Below are 19870 nucleotides of genomic sequence, written 5' to 3'. Positions count from 1 at the left end.
CTATGTTTCATTTTATGTTTTGAATATCACAGATCAAAGTAGCACTTTAAAAATAATACATTCTCGGGCTGGAGATGTGGCTCAGCGGTAGCGCGCTCGCCTGGTATGCGTGCGGCCCGGGTTCGATCCTCAGCACCACATACCAACAAAGATGTTGTGTCCGCCAAGAACTAAAAAATAAATATTAAAAATTCTCTCTCTCTCTCTCTCTCTCTCTCTCTCTCTCTCTCTCTCTCTCTCTCCTTTCTCACTCTCTCTTTAAAAAAAAAAATAATACATTCTCAATATGACTCAAATAGTTCATCCCCAACAACTCTCATTTGCTTACCAAGGTATACAACATTATTGAATCAGAAATATGGAATGTATCTTCAAATCCTCAATCCTTCTTTTTCATGAGCACCCCAATGAATATTGATTCCCCACATTCACTATTCCCCAAATAATTCTATAATCCTTTTCAATATTTTTACCTTTGTTCCATTCTATATTATCTCACATAGTCCAGGACTCTGTTTGTGAGTAATATCTTTTATAAGACCTTTACTAAAATGTACTTATACTAACTGTATGAAGCAAATTGAATATACTTTTTATTTTCATCATGTCATTGTATTTTAAACCACTTTTGTTTTCCTAAACTGCAGTTTCTGAGCTGTTTTCCTATCTATATGTTTTCAAAATTCTATGGTAATATGAGAATGAATGAAGTCAATGATTGATGGTATGTAAAGTTGATAAGCTGAAAATACCCCACTATGGCAAAGATTATTATTTGTCTTAAAGCAATAATGCTTCTTTTAAGATATCACATCTTTTTTTCTTCTGTGGAATTATGATATAATTTCAAGCATCCTTAAAATCCAAAACTGAATACTATGAGCCACCTAATTAAGGAAATAAATAAACTATCATTAAATTTAATAGACTGGAAGTTTTTACTCTATATTATAGTTCTTATAGAAACTTATATTTATTCAGGCATAGATTTTCTTCTACAGCAAAAACTTTAAAGATAAGGATAGTTTCCTATTAATTTTCACTCTCCTGGGGGCAATATGATTTCTTTCTTTCTTTCTTTTTTTTTTTTTTGCAGTGCAAGCTTAGTTAATCCTGCTTTTGAATTAAAAAGCATATTTGTGAAGATTATTTTAAAAATTTTCCTTTTCTATAAATTGATGTCAGTCCTTATGTTTGTACCTTATTTCATGCTATTAACACTACTGCTATTATTACTAAAATTACCTACACTGCTCTCTTACATTACTACTTAAATATTTCATGTTTAATATCCCCCCCCTTTCCCCTCATAAACACATGTTGCAGCAGATGGTTCAGACTTAATTATCTTAATTCAAGGAAAGAAGAAAGTAAAATTCAGGCAGATAAAATATTTGGTAAGATTTTTTTTCAATTATTAACTTAAGGAATGAAAACTAGAACCGGTTCTTTTGTCAGTCTGACAAAAGAACATTCATGCACATGGCATCATATGTAAATTCTTACTTCACAGACTAGTTTATAGACCAAACATTGTTTCAGGCTAAACACAGTGAATTTTTTTATCTTTATTTTTTAACAGTAGTGTTACTGCAATATACATGAAGAATTTTAAAAAAATAATAATCAAAATAAATTAGCTTAAGCAGACTATAGTTTATGTTTGAAGAGGCCTACAATTGTTTCTCTTCTATACTTCACAACTATTACTTTGGTCAATATTATATCTAATAGCTGCCATTTTTCATTTAGAAGTAAAGTTTTGTAGTTGTTCTATCATCAGTATCTAGAACTTAATGCATGGAATGTGTTGAGTGTTTTCAGATTTCCTAATAACCTTTCTTTTAGAACTACTTTAAGATCAACTCAAAAGAATAGATAGTTATCACTATTAAATTCTGCTAAAGCAGTCTTCTGAGAGATCATTTAAAAGCTGTAACTTTCCTAAATACTGATGCAACATACAATGTCAACAGAATGAGAGAGAACTGTTTTCATGTAAATTGTAGATTGAACATACATGCAATCGTCTAGATATATTTTGCCAACTTAAAATATAATTTTCAAAATTGGTATCTTTCCAGGTGCAAATGGAACTGAGATAATAAAAAGATGTAAAACTAGAGCAAACTTTTGTGATCACCCAACTTTACAACTTTTGACATCATACTATTTTGAGTGTAGTTGACTCTACGCACAAAATTAAGAAGATAATGGATAAGAAACCCAAAAGACAGCCATCTCTTTGACAATCATATATTATTCAACCTGAAAGTTCCTCCTAAGATTCATTCTTCTCTATTTATTTATTTATTTGTTTGTTTGTTTGTTTTAATTTGTTACACACAACAGTAGAATGCATTTATGCACTTTGATATACCATAAATAGATGGGACATAATTTCTCATTTTTTTTGAATGTACATGTTGTAGAATCATATTGGTCATGAAGTCACATATATACATACAGTAATAATGTCTGTTTCATTCTACTATCTTTCCTATCCCCACATCCCCTCCCCTCCCCTCTCATCACTTACCTCTACCTAATCTAAGGTAATGCTATTCTTCTCTAGGTTCACCCACTTTATAATCAGCATCCGCATAATAGAGAAAACATTCGGCCTTTGGTTTAGTGTTGGCTTATTTCACTTAGCATGATATTCTCCAACTACATCCATTTACTTAATGCCATAATTTCACTTTCTTTAAAGATAAGTAATATTCCATTGAGTGTATTTACTACATTTTCTTTATTCAATCATCTATTGAAGGACACCTAGTTGGTTCCATAGTTTAGCTATTGTGAATTGAGCTGATATAAATATTGACATGGCTGCATTACTGTTGTATGCTCTTTTTAAGTCCTTTGGGTATAAACAAAGGAGTGGGACAGCTGGGTCTAATGGTGGTTTCATTCCAAATTTTCTGCCTTTCACTTTTAACCAACAGAAATTTCAGTTTAGCCTGCATGTATTGAGTTGCTGTCACACAAGTTTAGCTTAGTGGGAAATTGAACTCAGATAGTCAGATGAGCACTCAAAGAAAAAATTTAGGTTCATAAGCAAGAATTCCAGGGTAAAATCAGATCTAGAAGTTTTAATAGGATACTATAAACTGTAAAGTAGATTAATCCCTGCATATTTGGAGCCATGTTATAACTTACATAGACTCCAAGAATTTTTGCTTTCACATACCTCTCCCTACTTAGCAAAATATTAAGAATAATGTCATAAATACTTTGGTATAAAAAGGAATATAAATAAACTAATATTTCTTCTTCTTTTACAATAAGTTAAAATTAAGAATTTTTTCTGTCCCTGAAAATATTTTTGGTATTAGACACTGTGTCTGATAGATAATGCATTCCATTGCATACTTAACTTGGTATTTTAGTGACTAAGATTCTTTCTACATTTCATTAAATATCCTGCTATTTTCCATTCTAGTACTAAACAGAAATTGAATAGTATGTTAATAATGGTTAAAATTTGTTTGCATAAGTGCTCAGTCTTTGCAATTCTCATTCAGTCATTTTGCTGAGTAGTTTTATATTTATTAATGCTTTAAGCTTTGTAACAATCATAAAACGTGATATTACTTTCATTATATCTTTTCTGGTTACTTCTACTCCATGAAAAAAAATAAATTAAGTATTGTAAAATAGCAGTCATTTTATTTTGTTCACAACTATGTGAATAAAAACTACTGGAATGATTCTTCTGGTTAGCCCTCATTTAGAGTTTTTCATGCAGTTTTAGTCATAGAACAGCTGGAACTACATTCAGTTAAAGCTTAAATCATCAACCAAATTTAGTTCATGGACATGGCAAGTAGTTGAGGCAAGCCATTTGTATAGCCAAGGTTGTTGACTGAACTGACTACCTGTAAATCCTGAGTATTTGAACTTACATGTGGTTTGTCTTCTGCTAAGCACAATGAGAACAGCACAAGTGGAAGCTTGTTCTGACCTATCCTTGGAAGACACATAGCAGTGGGTACCCATTTAATTAATAGAATGGGTCCCCATTCTATTAATTAAAAAGTGAACCACAAAGCTGGTTTAGAGGCAGGTGGAGACATAGACCACATTTCTCCAGAGAAATGGCACAGAATGTACAGACTTGTTTAAAAACTATCACAATTCAAAGAAACCTGATTAAGAAAAGGTACAATCTTTCTATGATTTCAAAAATCATAAGTGGAAAATTCAAAATTTAAACACACACAGAGATCTGATGAATCATTTTTCTGTGGAGCCTTCTTTAACAGTACAAGTGTACTCTACATATTCACTCTGTCCTGAAATTTGTCACGTTAATACACCTAAAAAGCATGCCATTGTTCACATTTCTTTAGAAGAAAAAAAGATAAGGAAATAAAAAAGATAAAGAAATAAAATGTCATTGTTCACATTTCTTTAGAAGAAAAAAAAGATAAAGATATTCCAAAGAAATTATCAAGAATACAAATTGCAAATTATATGTAATTTATTCCAATTCAATTATTCAAAACAGGGTAGACAACTATGAAGTATAAGCGAAATCTTCCTCACAAACTGTTCTTGCAAATTGAGTCCTAACAAAGCCAAACCAAATTGTTTAGATATAATCTATTACTTAAGGCTGCCTCTTCCTCAATGATATTATAGTTGTTGTGACAGAGACCATCTACTCCCCATATCCTGTAGTTTCTACTATCTGATCAACTAAGAAAATATTTACTAACAGTATTTTAATAATCAGGTTTTAATATGAGAGGAAAGGGATATTGCAATAAGAAAGGTTAAATAACTAGCACAATATTTTGTTAGCGAATGTAGAACTTAATACTAAAGTCAGGGCTCTTTCATTTCCATTTTATAAGACTTTCAGGTCTTTTCTGGTGACAGTTATGTTGCATTGTACAACCAATGTTTGAGTATTAAAAACATCCTGTTGTAATGGAAAGAACACAAATTTTAAAATAAAAAAATTATTTATTTGCAATTATTAAAATTTAGCCTCAGATCCTAAAATTTGTCATGGGATTTTTGATTCTTAATTGACTATTGCATCTACAGTATAGTAGGTATCAATAAATATTAATTCTAATTTTAGAAATTATTTACAGTCTGGCATATGTTACAAGCATAACTGATATATATACCTACATCAGATTCATTACATTGCAAAAATGTAATGTGAAATAAGAACTTAGATTTTGATTTTGTAGAGAATATCACTTTAAATGGTCACAGTAATAGGAGACAAAGACTGCCAAATATTCAAGTCTCACTGGCCCTCCATTGTAGGATATATAGATGGTGAGTTTTGTGGGGAAAAGTCAATCAGACTAATAATTCACCTAAGGTGAAGTTGGCTAGAAAAAAAATAAAAGTGTAAAAACAAATGGCATTTTTAAAAACAAAACAAAAACAAACAAACAAACAAAAAAGGCATGGAACAAGCATTCCCAACTTAATCTCATATAAAAATTATATACAGTGTTCAATAAATAACTAACAATTACAAGAAATCTTCTGAACAAGTTCGTGCTCTTTTTTTTTTTGGGGGGGTGCATTTTTTCATTTGTTATTTTTAGGTATACATGACAGTAAAGTGTATTTTGACATATTATACATACATGGAGTATAACATAGTCTAATGAGGATCACATTCCTTAAGTTGTACACAATATGGAGCTACACTGGCCACATATTCATATATGAAAATAGAGAACTTATGTCAGATTTATTATACTGTGTTTCCTAATCTAATCCCTTCTCCCTTTCTTAATTCATCTTTAAAGGGAATCCAATGAACTTCTAGTCTTCCTCCCCACTCCCCTTGTGTGCATCCGCATATCAGAGAGAACATTCAGCCTTTGGTTTTGGGGGATTAGCTTATTTCACTTAGCATGATAGTCTCTAGTTCCACTCATTTACTAGCAAATGTCATAATTTCATGTCTTTATGGCTCAGTTATATTCCATTGTTATATATACCACATTGTCTTTATCTATTCATCTGATGAAGGGCACCTAAATTGGTTCCATAGCTTCGCTATTGTAAGTTGACTTCTTCAACAATATTCCTGAAGTGCAAGAAGTAAAATAAAAAAAAATCAATAAATGGGATGATATTAACCTAAAAAGCTTCTTCACTCAAAAGAAATAGTAAAAAACATAAAGAGCGAGCCTAAAGAATCTTTACCATATGCATCTCAAATAGAACATTAATCTTTAAGATATATACAGAACTCAAAAAACTTAACATCAAAACAAAATAACCCAATCAATAAATGGGCAAAGGAAATGAACAGGCATTTCATGGAGGAAATATGAATGGTTAACAAATATATATTTAAAAAGTACAACATCTCTAGAAATTAGAGAAATGCAAATTTAAACTAAACTGAGATTCCATCTCACTCCAGTCAGAATGAAAATTATCAAGAATACAAGTTACAATAAATGTTGGGAGGATATGGGCAAAAAGTGTACCTATACATTGCTGATGGGACTGCAAATTGGTACCACCACTCTGGAAAGCAGTATAAAGATTTCTCAAAAAACTTGGAATAGAACCACCGTTTGACACAGATATCTTACTCCTCAGTATTTACCTAAAGGACTTAAAATTACCATATCCCAGTGATGTAGCCACATCAATGTTTATAGCAGCTTAATTCACAATAGGAAAGTTCTTGTTCTTTTCATTGGTTATACTACCTTATTGGATAGAGTTATTAGTGTTTGAGACTTAGATTTGGAATTTACATCTGGAATATTAATTAACTTTGGTAAAATGTATGTATAAGACTGAAGGAGTTCTCTAAATATTACAATTATGTTTAAAATATATCTAATTAACATTTTTCATTTAAAATTCTATTTTAGTTTATTCTTTGAATTTAATAAAATAACAGATATATTTTAATATGAAAATACATACCTCAGTTACTTCTCCCATTGATATCCCCCTTTCCAATTTCTATAAAATGTCAGGAGAGTTTTAATATATCTCTGCATTTTATGTCTTTTTCACTTTTTTTTCCAACCTCCAATTCATCTTCTATATGCCATATAAACTGATTTTCCTTAGAATTTTACCATACTTTAAAATCTATATGAAATCTTTCTGTCTTTTGCCCCCATTTGGAAGTATAACCAGCATACCATATTATCCTGTTGTAAAATAAAAAGAAAAAAATGGACTGAAATTTTAATGGAATAAAAATAAAATTTTCCTATGCCTGTACTATAAAATACAATTTCAATGGTAAAGTTTCTATATTAACTATAATACAATGAGACAGTTATGACAGTAATTCTAGTTTCAGTACAAGAAGTGAATGCAGGTGTTTTAGGAGAAGAGGACTCATGGCCAAAATGGAGAAGAGAATTTTACTTTAAACTATAATTTGCTATATCACTTCAGATCAAATGGATAGTGTATCTTCTTAGAGATAATGCATGTTTAGTTATAATTCATTCCATGATAGTTCTCTTAACTCTGTAAAAGCCCTCATGGTTCTTAAGAGAAAAATCTGTTTCTGAGTGAGAAAAACAGCACACAAAGTAGAGTAGGAACCTCCAAAAGATGAAAGTAGTACCATAAATATGTTTAGTACCAGGAGGCTGAAAAATAACCTCTTCTAGGAAGACACATGGTCAAAAGTGTTAAATGCTAGCAAGTGCAAAATAAAAATGACAAGTAAAGCTCTTTCTTAGATTTTTCTGTACTGATGATGAAGTTCAACTGCAAGGGATTTGGATGAGATACGTATGTAAGAAATTCTTGGCATCCTGTGCTGACAAGTTTCACGAAATTTGGGTGTGAAATATAAAAAGAATAGTAATTCAAGCAAGGTAAATGAGGAAAGTATCTTTTTTGGGGGTGGGGGGTACCAGGGATTGAACTCAGGGCCACTTGTCCACTGGGCCAGGTTCCCATCCCTATTTTATATTTTATTTAGAGACAGGGTCTCACTGAGTTATTTAGTGCCTCGCTTTTGCTGAGGCTGGCTTTGAACTTGAGATCCTCTGCCTCAGCCTCCTGGCAGCTGGGATTACAGGCATGCACCACCACACGGGACCCCAAGTTATTATTTTTTAATTAATGGGAAAACTTGTTTAAATGTTAATATGAGGGTAATAATGGAAAGAGATGACATGATAGATACAAGAGAAAGAACATTGGTGAGATTGATGGTATTGAGCACCAGTAACGGAACTAACTTTAGACAGAAAGAGAAATGGGATGGAAGAGAGCTAGGCATGTATGCATGGTGTCCTCAGCTCCTGATCCCATTCACCAGGGAAACCCCATTCACTAACCACAACCACTCCCAATGAAGGAGGTAGGCTGAATCGCAGAAAGTTGTCTCTGGAAGACATGAACATTCAAAGACTAAATCTGATATAAGGATGCACCCACTTAAGTCCTTGACAAGAGTCCTGTGAGTATGATTTAGAAAAGCAATCCACTAATACTGGGATACTAACAATTAGTAGGGATTTGAGCAGGAAGCTATGATAAGTATGAGAGAGTAGCTAGTCAGTTCCTGGACTGAAAATTATTGTATATCATTGGAAGGAATATTACCTCATTGAATTTAGAAAGTCATTCTAACAGATTTTTAGGATGTAAGGCATGACCTTGCATTTATGAACCCTGTCTGCATGAATGGCAGAGAAATAGCCAATACATAAGTGAAACAGATCAATATTATATATTTTGAAATTTTCTGAAAATGTCTCTAGTGAGGTTCTTCAGCAGATACTTTCACTACAGATAAGAGGAGTTTTAGAATTTGTATAAAATCATTTTACTTAATTCTTCTGATAATACTCTGATATTGATATATAATATTCCTTATTTCTAAGACAATAAATTGAGGCCAAAGAAATTCAAATAATATATGTAGGTTCCTACATATATAAGGGAGCTGAATAAAAATTTGAATCCATCTCTTTCTGACTAAAAACCTATGTAACATCTGTGTTACTATCACTAAAGGAGTTTCCGTCTTAGGAAAAAAAAAATGGTTATTTGTTCATCAGTTTCCCAGAAATAATGTGTCTTCTTTTGTGTCCATTTAATATCAATAAAAAAAAACAAATAATAAACAATTCCCTAAGTGTAGGTGTAAATATTTTAATATAATCTTAAGTTATTTTTTCTGATATATTTTTTGAGCCACCTAAAAAACCATCAGGATCTCTGATCTGGAGATCTATGAATGGTAATATTGTACAATTATTAGGAAAATAAAACTGTTCTACCCCTTCTTAGACTTGTTCTTATAAATTTATTGCTTCTCCTGGGACTCTGAATTTTTTTTGTCATGTACAATTGTAGGGAGGGTTAAACTAGAGAATGTATGTGTATAAGATGTTTAGCATAGGGTTATCACATAGAAAGATTTCAGAGAATTGGAGCTAATACTCCTGTTGCTTTAAGACACCTCAGGGAAGAGGTAGGGGCAAATGGACAACTTCAAAAAGAGTTTTAAAAGATGCCTTTAGCTGCAGAGTTGAATAAAAGAGAAGGCTAAGTTTTTAGTTTCCAAGATCATGGCTCCAGGCACTGAAACAGTTTGATTGTAAAGCTTTCAGTGGCAAAGCAATAAGTTCAAAGGAATGCTTAGACATGTAAAGAGTGATATTCCAACAATGATTGTTATCACTTATGGAATATTCCATAAGTTATTCTTGTAGAGAGAGAATGTCTAATTCAGAGATAAGTGCTTAATTACACTATTTGCAATTTTTGTGTTTCTCTCTCAGAGGAGAGTAACTTATTTTATGATCTGTTCAGATAAAGGTCATAAGACATGTATTTAAATACACAATGTTTAATTTATTTATTTACTAATTTCTTTCATTCTTGATTTATTGAAAAGACTTAAGACAAAAGAGGGAAAGAAGAACTTTTCTACAGGAATTTATATTGAGATTAACCAAGTTTATGTAAAAACAAGATGAAAACCCTGTCAACTATCAAAGGACATAAAATACAAAATGTGATATTGGACTATCTTATATTATCAGAATGTAAGAAAGCACTGAGAAAAAAAATATCATAATGATAAGAGTAAGGCCTAAAGGACAATGGAGTCAGCTAGCAAAGATCCCAGCAGCCAAAACTGGAACAATTTGAGCAACAAAAGAAATTGTGAATGTTAAATTATAACCCAAACATAAAATAAATGTTGTAAGTCCAAATTTATGTAAATAAATGATTGAATTAATAAGTGGGAGAAATGGAACAAATCTGCCATACAGAAGATTTTCAAATAATATATATAGACACTCTGTTCTCAGGGAGAGTATAACTTTCTACTTCTCAGAGGTGGGCTGGACACAGTGACCTCATTCAATAAAGTGAAGCATGGAAAGCTACTTTTTCCTCCCAAATCCAAGACACAGCATCAATCTAATAAATCATGTTGATAGAGGTACTTTGGATATGCCATGATATGAGAGGTACTTTGGATATGCCATGATATGATGAAAATTAAAATTGCATGAACTTACTACACATAATACCTATCACACCACAAAAAATAATACTTCCAAAACACTTGATGCTTATCTAATTATATGAAGAATATATCTCATAAATCTCAATCAAAGGACATCCTACAAAATAATTGCCCAGTATTGTACTTCTATAAACTGACCAGATCATCAAATCCAAGGAGCCATAGCAGTGTCATAAGAACCATAACAGTGTTTCAAGAAGAAATTTCCTCCACATATTTTACTATAATCAGCATGATCATAAAAATGCTTGGCTTTTTGATCAAACTTCTGAAATGCACAAAACCACAGACTTAGACAATTATCCATAAAGAATTATTTCCTTCTTTTAAATTCATGTTAGAATATAGGTGATATGTTATTAATTTATTGCATATCATATATATATATATATATATATATATATATATATATATATACATACATACATATAAAAGAATCTAGCTATTGCATGCCATGTGTTATTTGTAGGTCTCATAGTGTTGAGATGTTTTGCTATCTTTTTAAAGTGCCATAGGGAAGAATATTATAATGAAAACATTCTTTATTTTGCAAAGTATATTTCTGATTTTACTCCTATTTTTGCAATTGGTGTAATTTATTAAAGGCAATTTGTCAATCACTGTCACAGCATGGTTTAAGTGATGGCTTTTGTTTAGAACAATATAGACTAAACAATTTTACTTTCAAAGAAGGGTTCTCTCTTCCAAATTTTACAAATATTAAAACTTTACAAGAGGAATTTATCACAGAAATGTGACAATATTCTTTCACAAGAATAATTACACATTCTTTCACATTTTATAATTACAAAATATCCATATGATCTTGGAAGGTAATGGTTAGTTTTCATTGGAGTGGAAATAACAATTCTTTACTTTCTTATAGTACAAGCAATTTGAGCCATTACATTCTAATGAGAACCAAAAATCAACCTTTAAAATTATCTGTCTTGATAATTAAGCATGCAAACAAGCATGCCTAATTGTTGAACAAGTCATTGCATGTGCTGGAAAGTAGAATAATTCATACTAAATGATGGACAAATTGGGAAATATTAATATCTTCAGGGCATGTATATACACGTGTGTATCATTACAAAATAACAATTTTAATTATCTTCCTTATCCTGGAGCATTATAAAGATTCAGATTTTCATTTTTCTCTATTTATATTTACTGTGTTATTCTGAAAGTAAAGTCTTTATTGCCATCTTAATTATGTTTCATCTAAATTAAGTGTCAAGGAGGAGTTATGCAGGGCCAGGTTCTACTCATCTTATCAAATCCATATAGTTTATATTTCTGGTGTAGCTGAACACAAGAAAACCAAATTCCCAGTACCACTCCTCTTTTGTAGAAAAAAAGCCTGCTTTCCCACACTCTAATCAGCTCTCGGGTAGTTTGTGTGGTTTTAAAAATGGCACCTACGCCTACTCCTTGACTTCCAATTGAAGAAGCTCAATCCAAAATGTGCATTTGAGAAAAGAGTCCTATGAATCTGTTCTTGGAATAGCTGGTCTTGGGTCTAAAAAATTTAATGGCATTAAATTCATCTGCAGTCTAAATAACATATGAACAATATTTTTTTCATATTCTGAGAGATATATTTTATAGGCAGAAAATGCGGAATTCTGCACAGAGTTTGGAAATTGGAGACACAGATGCATACCCTAAGTGGAATCCTCAGGTTTTGTTTGTTTCTCAGACTTGCCTGCACTCTTTCCTGTAATGTACACTATTGTTTCTCATCCACTCTCTCCATATCTTTGCTTGTCAGTTTCTGGTGTTCATTTCTGTTTCTGTGTTTTCTGCTAAAGACTATTATCTACATGCAAACCTCTTTTCGGGGAAAACAGTTTTGGCCATTTGGCCATTTGGAAAGCTGGAAAAATATATAATTAAGACATGATTACAATGCCTTGCTAATGTTTGGGTACAGAAGTGGTCCCTCATTTTCATACATGAGAAACAAACTCTATGGTACACTTTATACTTGAATTCGCTGGCTGTACAGCTTCACCTAAAATCACAATTTTGATGGGCTTATTCCTGTCCCCCCTTTTTTCTTATTGCAAGTTGATTTCTCCTAGAAATGTTTTCTTCTTTCATAAATTACTTTTACCCAAATCCCGGGCTCTTGGTCAGTTTCTAGGAGAGTAGGACCTATAGCATGGACTTTTGGGCTGGCTCGCTATTCTGAGGGTTTTTTTTTCCTGATATTTTAATGGATTCATCTTTTGCTTAAATTAATTTAAACTGTGTTTCTGTCACTTGCTTCCAAGGAAATTATAAATACAACAAAATCCACCCAAATAGTATGAGTCTAAAATAATCTTTTTTTCTTTTTTTAATGAAGAGGGAGCTCGGGGACACTTACCACTTACCACTGGACTTTTTATTTTATTTTTTTCCTAGCCCTTTTCATTTTATTTTGAGACAGAGTCTTACTAATGTATCCAGGCTGGCCTTGAACTTGTAAACCTCTTGCCTGGGCCTCCAGAGTAGTTGAGGTTACAAGAATTTGCTGCATGCACCTGAGTGGTTGTAATTAGTTTTAAGAATTGGCCTTTTATTTTAACAGAAAGTAAATTTCAGAAAATATAAGTTATAGAATTTGAATTTTTCTGTGAATTTGATGCATGGATGACTGAAGTATATTCTATGATTGTAGGTGATTGAAATAATTTAATTGGCATGGTTATACCCTGCTCTCACATTCTTTGTCCCAATTCAATTTGATAGCTACTTGTGATATTTCTTCTATTCTAGAATTTCCAGTTGGTAGTAGGCACTCAGAATATTTATGTCAAGTATAGGTTTTGAAAGATCTATCTCCAGGCCTTTATATCTGGGGATCTAGACACTATTATAGTTTTCAGTTATCTTTCCTCCTCCTCCAAATTTTCATAGCCTACACACACAAATCACCAGATAAGCTGAACACATCCTAATTCTTTGAGAACATCAAAGACATAGAAATACTTTTGAAATCATACATAGTACACATGAATTTGAATTTCTTTTATGTAATTCATTAACTACATGATATGAGTCAAATTATTCAACCTCTCTGAAACTCTATACAAAATAGAAATAAAACCACATTTTTCACTTGAATGCTTTGAGGATTAAATGAGATATCTAGCTATGCTGATATAATGCATAGCAAATAATACATATGAATCATATGATCTCTGCACAACAACCTGCAGTCATAGGTGACTGTCCTCTTCTTCTTAATAATTCTCATTAGTTCTTATTACCAATGCTTTTGCATATTTTTCTGTTTCTATACAGAATTATTTTCAATATCATTGTTTTTTATTCCTTCTTTGTTGGTATAGCTACTTCAAATTATCTAGATAGCAAGTTTTATCATCTTATTATCAAGAACTTTTATTTTTCTGTGTAGCTAAATTATAGAAAAAATATATTTTTATCTTTGTTAAAGATTTGCAGGTTGGGATTGTGGCTCAGCGGTAGGGTGCTCATCTAGCATGTGCGAGGCACTGGGTTCGATCCTCAGCGCCACATAAAAATGAATAAAATAAAGGCATTGTGTCCAAGATTTGTCAGTGAAAAAAATATTAACTAGTAAAAATCCCATTTCAGAAATATCTGAATAAAACAAACTATATCATCTTCAAAATATAAAACAGAGATATCAGTTCAGGCAATTTTGTCCTAATTATTAATAATAAAAAATATTTTCCTCAGTCATAATGCTAAAATGAAATAAACAACAAGAAATAATGATAGTCATTACAATAAACTGTAGTCAGAAATTTAATTCAAATACAGATCAAAGAATACGCAATTTAATTTGTCATTTTCTTTACATGCTAAAATGTATTTTTAGTGTAATATTAACAGAGTCTTATTTATCTGATATGACAGGAAATATTTGCTAATTTATCTAATATTTTTAGGGTACATTTTTAGTTTCTGAGTACACACACACACACACACACACACACATATATATATACAAATACACATTGAAAATACGTTTATTTGACATAAATTTGACAAAAGTCTGAATAATCACATTATCATCATGTTTTTCCTTCTCAGTTGAAAAGTAAAATTGCCTTTAGTTCTAGAATTATTTTTACTGCCCTGCATTGTGATAAATCTGCCCATTGATGGTATTTTTCCAAATGTTTACTAAAACTTATATTATTGCAATTAACCTTTTATATTAAAAATACTTTGAAAAAACAGTTGAATTAAAAAAGAAATATTGGAGGTCTGCAGATGTTACTCAGTGGTAAAGCACTTGCCTACCATGTATTGAGTGAGGTCCTGGGTTCAATTCCCAGCACCTCCCAAAAAATAAAGCAATCTTAATTTTAAAAATACTTCGAAGTCAATGAAAATGCAAATGCAATATACCATAACACACAGATTCAGTGAAGGCATGGATAGGGGGAAATACAAAGCATTAAATGCATGTATGTAAAAAATAAATAACTAAAATCAATAATTTAATATTCCATATCTAAACTCTACTAAAACTAAACTAAAGATACAACCACAAACAAATGAGCAAATCAGATTTAAAGTGAGAAGAGGAAAAGAAATAGTAATCATCTTAGGAAATAGTAAATCATCTTAGAGATCAGTGAATTTGAAAGATCAGGAAAGGTGATATAATTCTAAACAAGTGTAAGAGTTAATTTGAATTGTCAACTTGATTGGATTAAGAAATGCCAAGCATTAGGAGGGTTTATGGGTGTGTCATAGAGGGTGTGTCTAGAAATTGGCATGTGTGGTAGCCAACTGAAAAGGAGGCCCTCCCTAAGTGTGGGCAGCACTGTCCAATAGGATGACAGCTTGGATGGAATAAAAATTGGAAGAACAAGGGAGCAACAGCAGATGCAAACTTACTTCTTCATGAAAGAAGTTTTTATTGGTGCTGCTCTCCTCTGAGGGTATTAGACTCTTGCTTCTTCACTCTTCCAAAGCAGACTGTGCCAGTGATTCCCCAGAAGCCTTTAGTCTCAGACTAGAATAGCAACATTGATCCCTCTCGTTCTGGGGCTTCAGCCTTTTGGACTGTGTAGCTACTGGTTCTTCCAGCTCTCCAGCCTGTAGGCAGTCATTGTGAACTAACCAGCTTCTGGTCATACAAGCCAACTTAATAAATCCCCCCTTTATAATTATACTTCTAGTTGATTCTGATCCTCTAGAGAACCCTGACTAATACAACAGGATTGCTCAGAACAAAATGTACAAAAATTAGAAATATCAGAAGTGAAGAGAAGAACATTACTACAGTTCCCATGAGCATTAAGAGGATAATAAAGGAATGGTAGGAACAAAGTTGTCCCCACATATTTGATAACACAGAGAAATGCATCAATTCCTTGAAGGACACAATCTTTCAAAAATCACACAAGAAGAAATAGACAACATGAGTAGGTCTATATCTATCAAAGAGACTGTATCAATTATAAATAATCCTCCAAAAAAGAAAACATCAAGGCTGGTTGAATTGACATGTGATTTATAACAAAAATTTAAGAATAAATTGAGCCCACTTTTCATTGTCTCTTCCAGAAGATAGAAGCTAGGGAATACTTCCTAATGCATTCTATAAAGCTAGGATTAACCTGCCAGACTGGACAAAGATGTGATAAGAACCAAAAATAAGATATATTTCATGAATATAGACAAAAGAATGCTCAACAATAATAAAAGCTAACAAATTGAATGGGAAAATACTTATATGAAAAGAATAATAAAAATAATGGTATATGATGACCAAGTTACATTTTATAGAAGTATGCAAATCTGCTCAAACATTTGAAAATAAATTAATGTAATTATCACATTAAATAAATAAACAATAAGATTACCCTATCAATATATGTAGAAAAATAATTTCCAAAATTCAACACTCACTTATGGTTTATAAACAAACAAACAAATACTAGTCTCAGTAAACTAGAGAAGGTAACCTCTTCAATTTGGTAAAGGACATTCACAAAAAAAATATAGTGCTTAATGGTTAAAAACTCAAAATTTTTCTACCAAGATTAGAAAAAAGTATTAGTACCCTTATCTCTGCTTCAATGACACTATAAGTTTGAACTAATACTTTAAGATAAGGAAAAGATGTATACTTATTTGGAAGTAAAATATGAATATGAACTTACCTTTGTTTACATTTGGTAAGGTAGCCTACAGAAAAAATCCAAAGGGTTGAAAAAAATGTTTGAAACTACTAAGTTCTTGTACCCAGGTTATATGATAAACAGTTTTTTTAGGTCAAGATGCTATAACAAAAATGTTAGACTTGGTAGCTTAAACAGTGGACATATATTTGTTATTGTCTTGGAGGCTAGGAAGTTCAAAATTAAGGTAATGCAAAGTTCTGTTTTGAGTTGGAGGTCCATATCCAAATTAGTAGCCCACACTCATTTCTTAATGTCTCTTCATGTGGTGGGGAGATAACACTTTATATCTTCATCTTATAAGGACTCAATTGTATTAGGGAGGCCCCATCCTCAACCAAACCCTTTATTAAAGGGGTGTAGTGCTTCAAAAGATTAATTTTGCTAGAGACATAAATATTCAGTATATAACTCAAGGTTAATATACAAAATCAATTATTCTCCTTTGTAACATCAATGAGTAAGTGAAAATTGAAATTCAAAGCACATTACTGTCTACATTAGCACAACCCATTATGAAATACTTAGGTATACATCCAATGAAACCTGTATAAGGTTTATATGAGAACTACAAAACTGCTAGAAATATCAAAGAACTAAATAAGACTGGAGGGATTTTAAAATTGTTTTTTGAGTTCTGTGAAGAATGTTGTGGGTATTTTGCTGAAGATTGCATTCAATTTGTATAATGCTTTGATTTTGTAGCCATCTTAATAAAATTGATTCTGCTTATACAAGAACATGGTAGGTCTTTCCATGTCCTAAGGACTTCTTCAATTTCTTTCTATTTTTTTCATTGTGTTGGTCCTTATTATCATTTATTAGATTACATCCCAAATAATTTTGGAAGTTATTGTAAATGGAAAACATTTTTTAATTTATCTTTCAGCAGATTTGTTACTGGAGTACAGGAACATGATTGATTTATAAGTCTTAATCTTGTATCCTGCTACTTTACTTAAATTGCTCATCAGCTCTACAAGTCTTCTGATAGGGTTTTTTGGGTCTTCTACAAAAAAATAATCATCTCATCAGGAAACAGAGATAATTTGAGACCTTCTGTAGCCCAAACAATCTTGAATAAAATGAGTGATGCTGGAGGCATCAAAATAGCAGATGTCACAATATACTACAGAACTATAATACCAAAAACAGCATGGCACTGGCATCAAAATAGACATTAAGAACAATGTAATAGAATAGAGGCAAAGAAAAAACTCACATAAATATAATTATCTGATACCAGAGAAAAGTGAAAAAACATTCATTGGAGAAATGATAGCCTTTTTAACAAATGGTGTGAGAAAACTGGAAATTCATATGTAGAAGAATAAAATTTTCTTCCTACCACATACCCTGTACTAAATTCAACTCAAAATGAATCCAAAGTGAATTCAAAGTGAATCAAAGACCTAGGAATGAGACCAGAACCTCTGCAACTGATAGAAGAAAATGTAGGCCCAAGACTTCAAGTCTTCTTCTAGAGATATAGTACCCAAGACAGTATGGTACTGGCAAAAGGAATGAATACACTGGAACAGAAACACAACAAATAGACCTAGATTAACACAGTCACCTTATATTTGACAAAGTAAGGACAAAAACATGATGCAAAGATAGTCTTATCAACAAATGTTGCTAGAATCCTTCATGCAAAAATAAATATATATAAATAGAAGTCTTGTATCTTTCACAAAAAATAACTTAAAATTGACCACAAACCTTTATGTAAACTACAAAACAAAGAGGTTTCTAGAAGAAAATTGGGAGAAAAACTAGGTGATCTTTGGTATGGCAAATGACTGTTTAGATGCAATGCAAAGGGAATGTTCCATGAAGGAAAAAAAAATGGATAAGCTAGACTTCTACTTTAGAAAAGACAATATGAGAAGAATGCATGTCCTGCTGGGTATCATGGCACATGCCTGTAATCTGAGCAAGTCAGGAGGATGAGACAAGAAGATCACAATTTCAAAGCCAGCCCCAGCAACTTAGCAAAGCCCCAAGCAACTCAGTAAGAACCTGTCTCTAAATAAAATATAAAATAAAGGTATGGGGATATTGCTAAGTGGTTAAGTGCCCCTTGGTTCAATCTCCAATGGCAATAAATAAGTAGTAAATGAATCTATAAATAATGAAAAGATATGGAGGAAAATTAAATGTACACCACTTAAGAAGAAAAAAACACCTAAAAAAGTCTAGCCATTGTATTATTTCAATATTATGACATTCTGGAAAAAGCAAAACTATGAGGACAGTAAAGAATAGTACCTGCCAGGGGTTATAGGAGGGAGAATCCAATAGGCAGAGCACAGAGAATGCTTAGGGCAGTTAAACTACTTTGCAGGACATTAAAATAATGGATACAAGTCACATTATTTGTCAAATATACAGAATGTACAACACCAAGACTGGTCTTAAATATGAAGGATGACCTTGGGTGATAACCCTGTGTCACTTAATTACATTGATTGTAAAATGTCAACAGTTGGCTATGTGTGTGGTAGTGGGTGTAAGGAAATTCTAGGTACCACCCCACTCATTTTGCTATGAAACTGGAACTGCTTTTTAAAAATAAAGCTTTTTAAGTAGGGAAAGTGAATCAATATGATACACCACGTTTAATAGAATGAACTAAAATAAATCCTACAACTATAAGATTACTTTAAATGATGCAGAAAAACATTTGAAACAAAAAGCCAATGCCAGTCCATGATAAAAAATACAACTAACAAACAGGGAATAGTTGGGATTTCCTCAACATATAAAGAAAATTTATCCAAAAACCACAACAAACATTATATTAAATGGTGAAATTATGAAAGTTTTCTCCGTAAGATCATGAGCAACTCAAGGATGCCAGTGTTTGATGTGTCTGTTCAATAGTACTATGAAAGTTCTAATTAGAGAAATTAGAATAGAAAATTATGTCATCCAAAATTGAAAGGAAGATGAGAAATTATCTTTACATATAGATGACATAAACATATATATATATATATATATATGAATATATATTTCTAAAGAATATATTAAATATGAAAGCTACTAAATGGAATTTATTTAAATCACAGGAAACAAGATCAATACTCAAAAATCAGTTGCATTTGTAAACATAAGTAATGAATAATATGAAAATAAAATTAAGAAAATAATTCAATTT

The sequence above is a fragment of the Urocitellus parryii genome, chromosome 4 (assembly GCF_045843805.1).
Source record: "Urocitellus parryii isolate mUroPar1 chromosome 4, mUroPar1.hap1, whole genome shotgun sequence".
NCBI lineage: Eukaryota > Metazoa > Chordata > Mammalia > Rodentia > Sciuridae > Urocitellus > Urocitellus parryii.
This window is presented reverse-complemented; position numbering follows the sequence as displayed.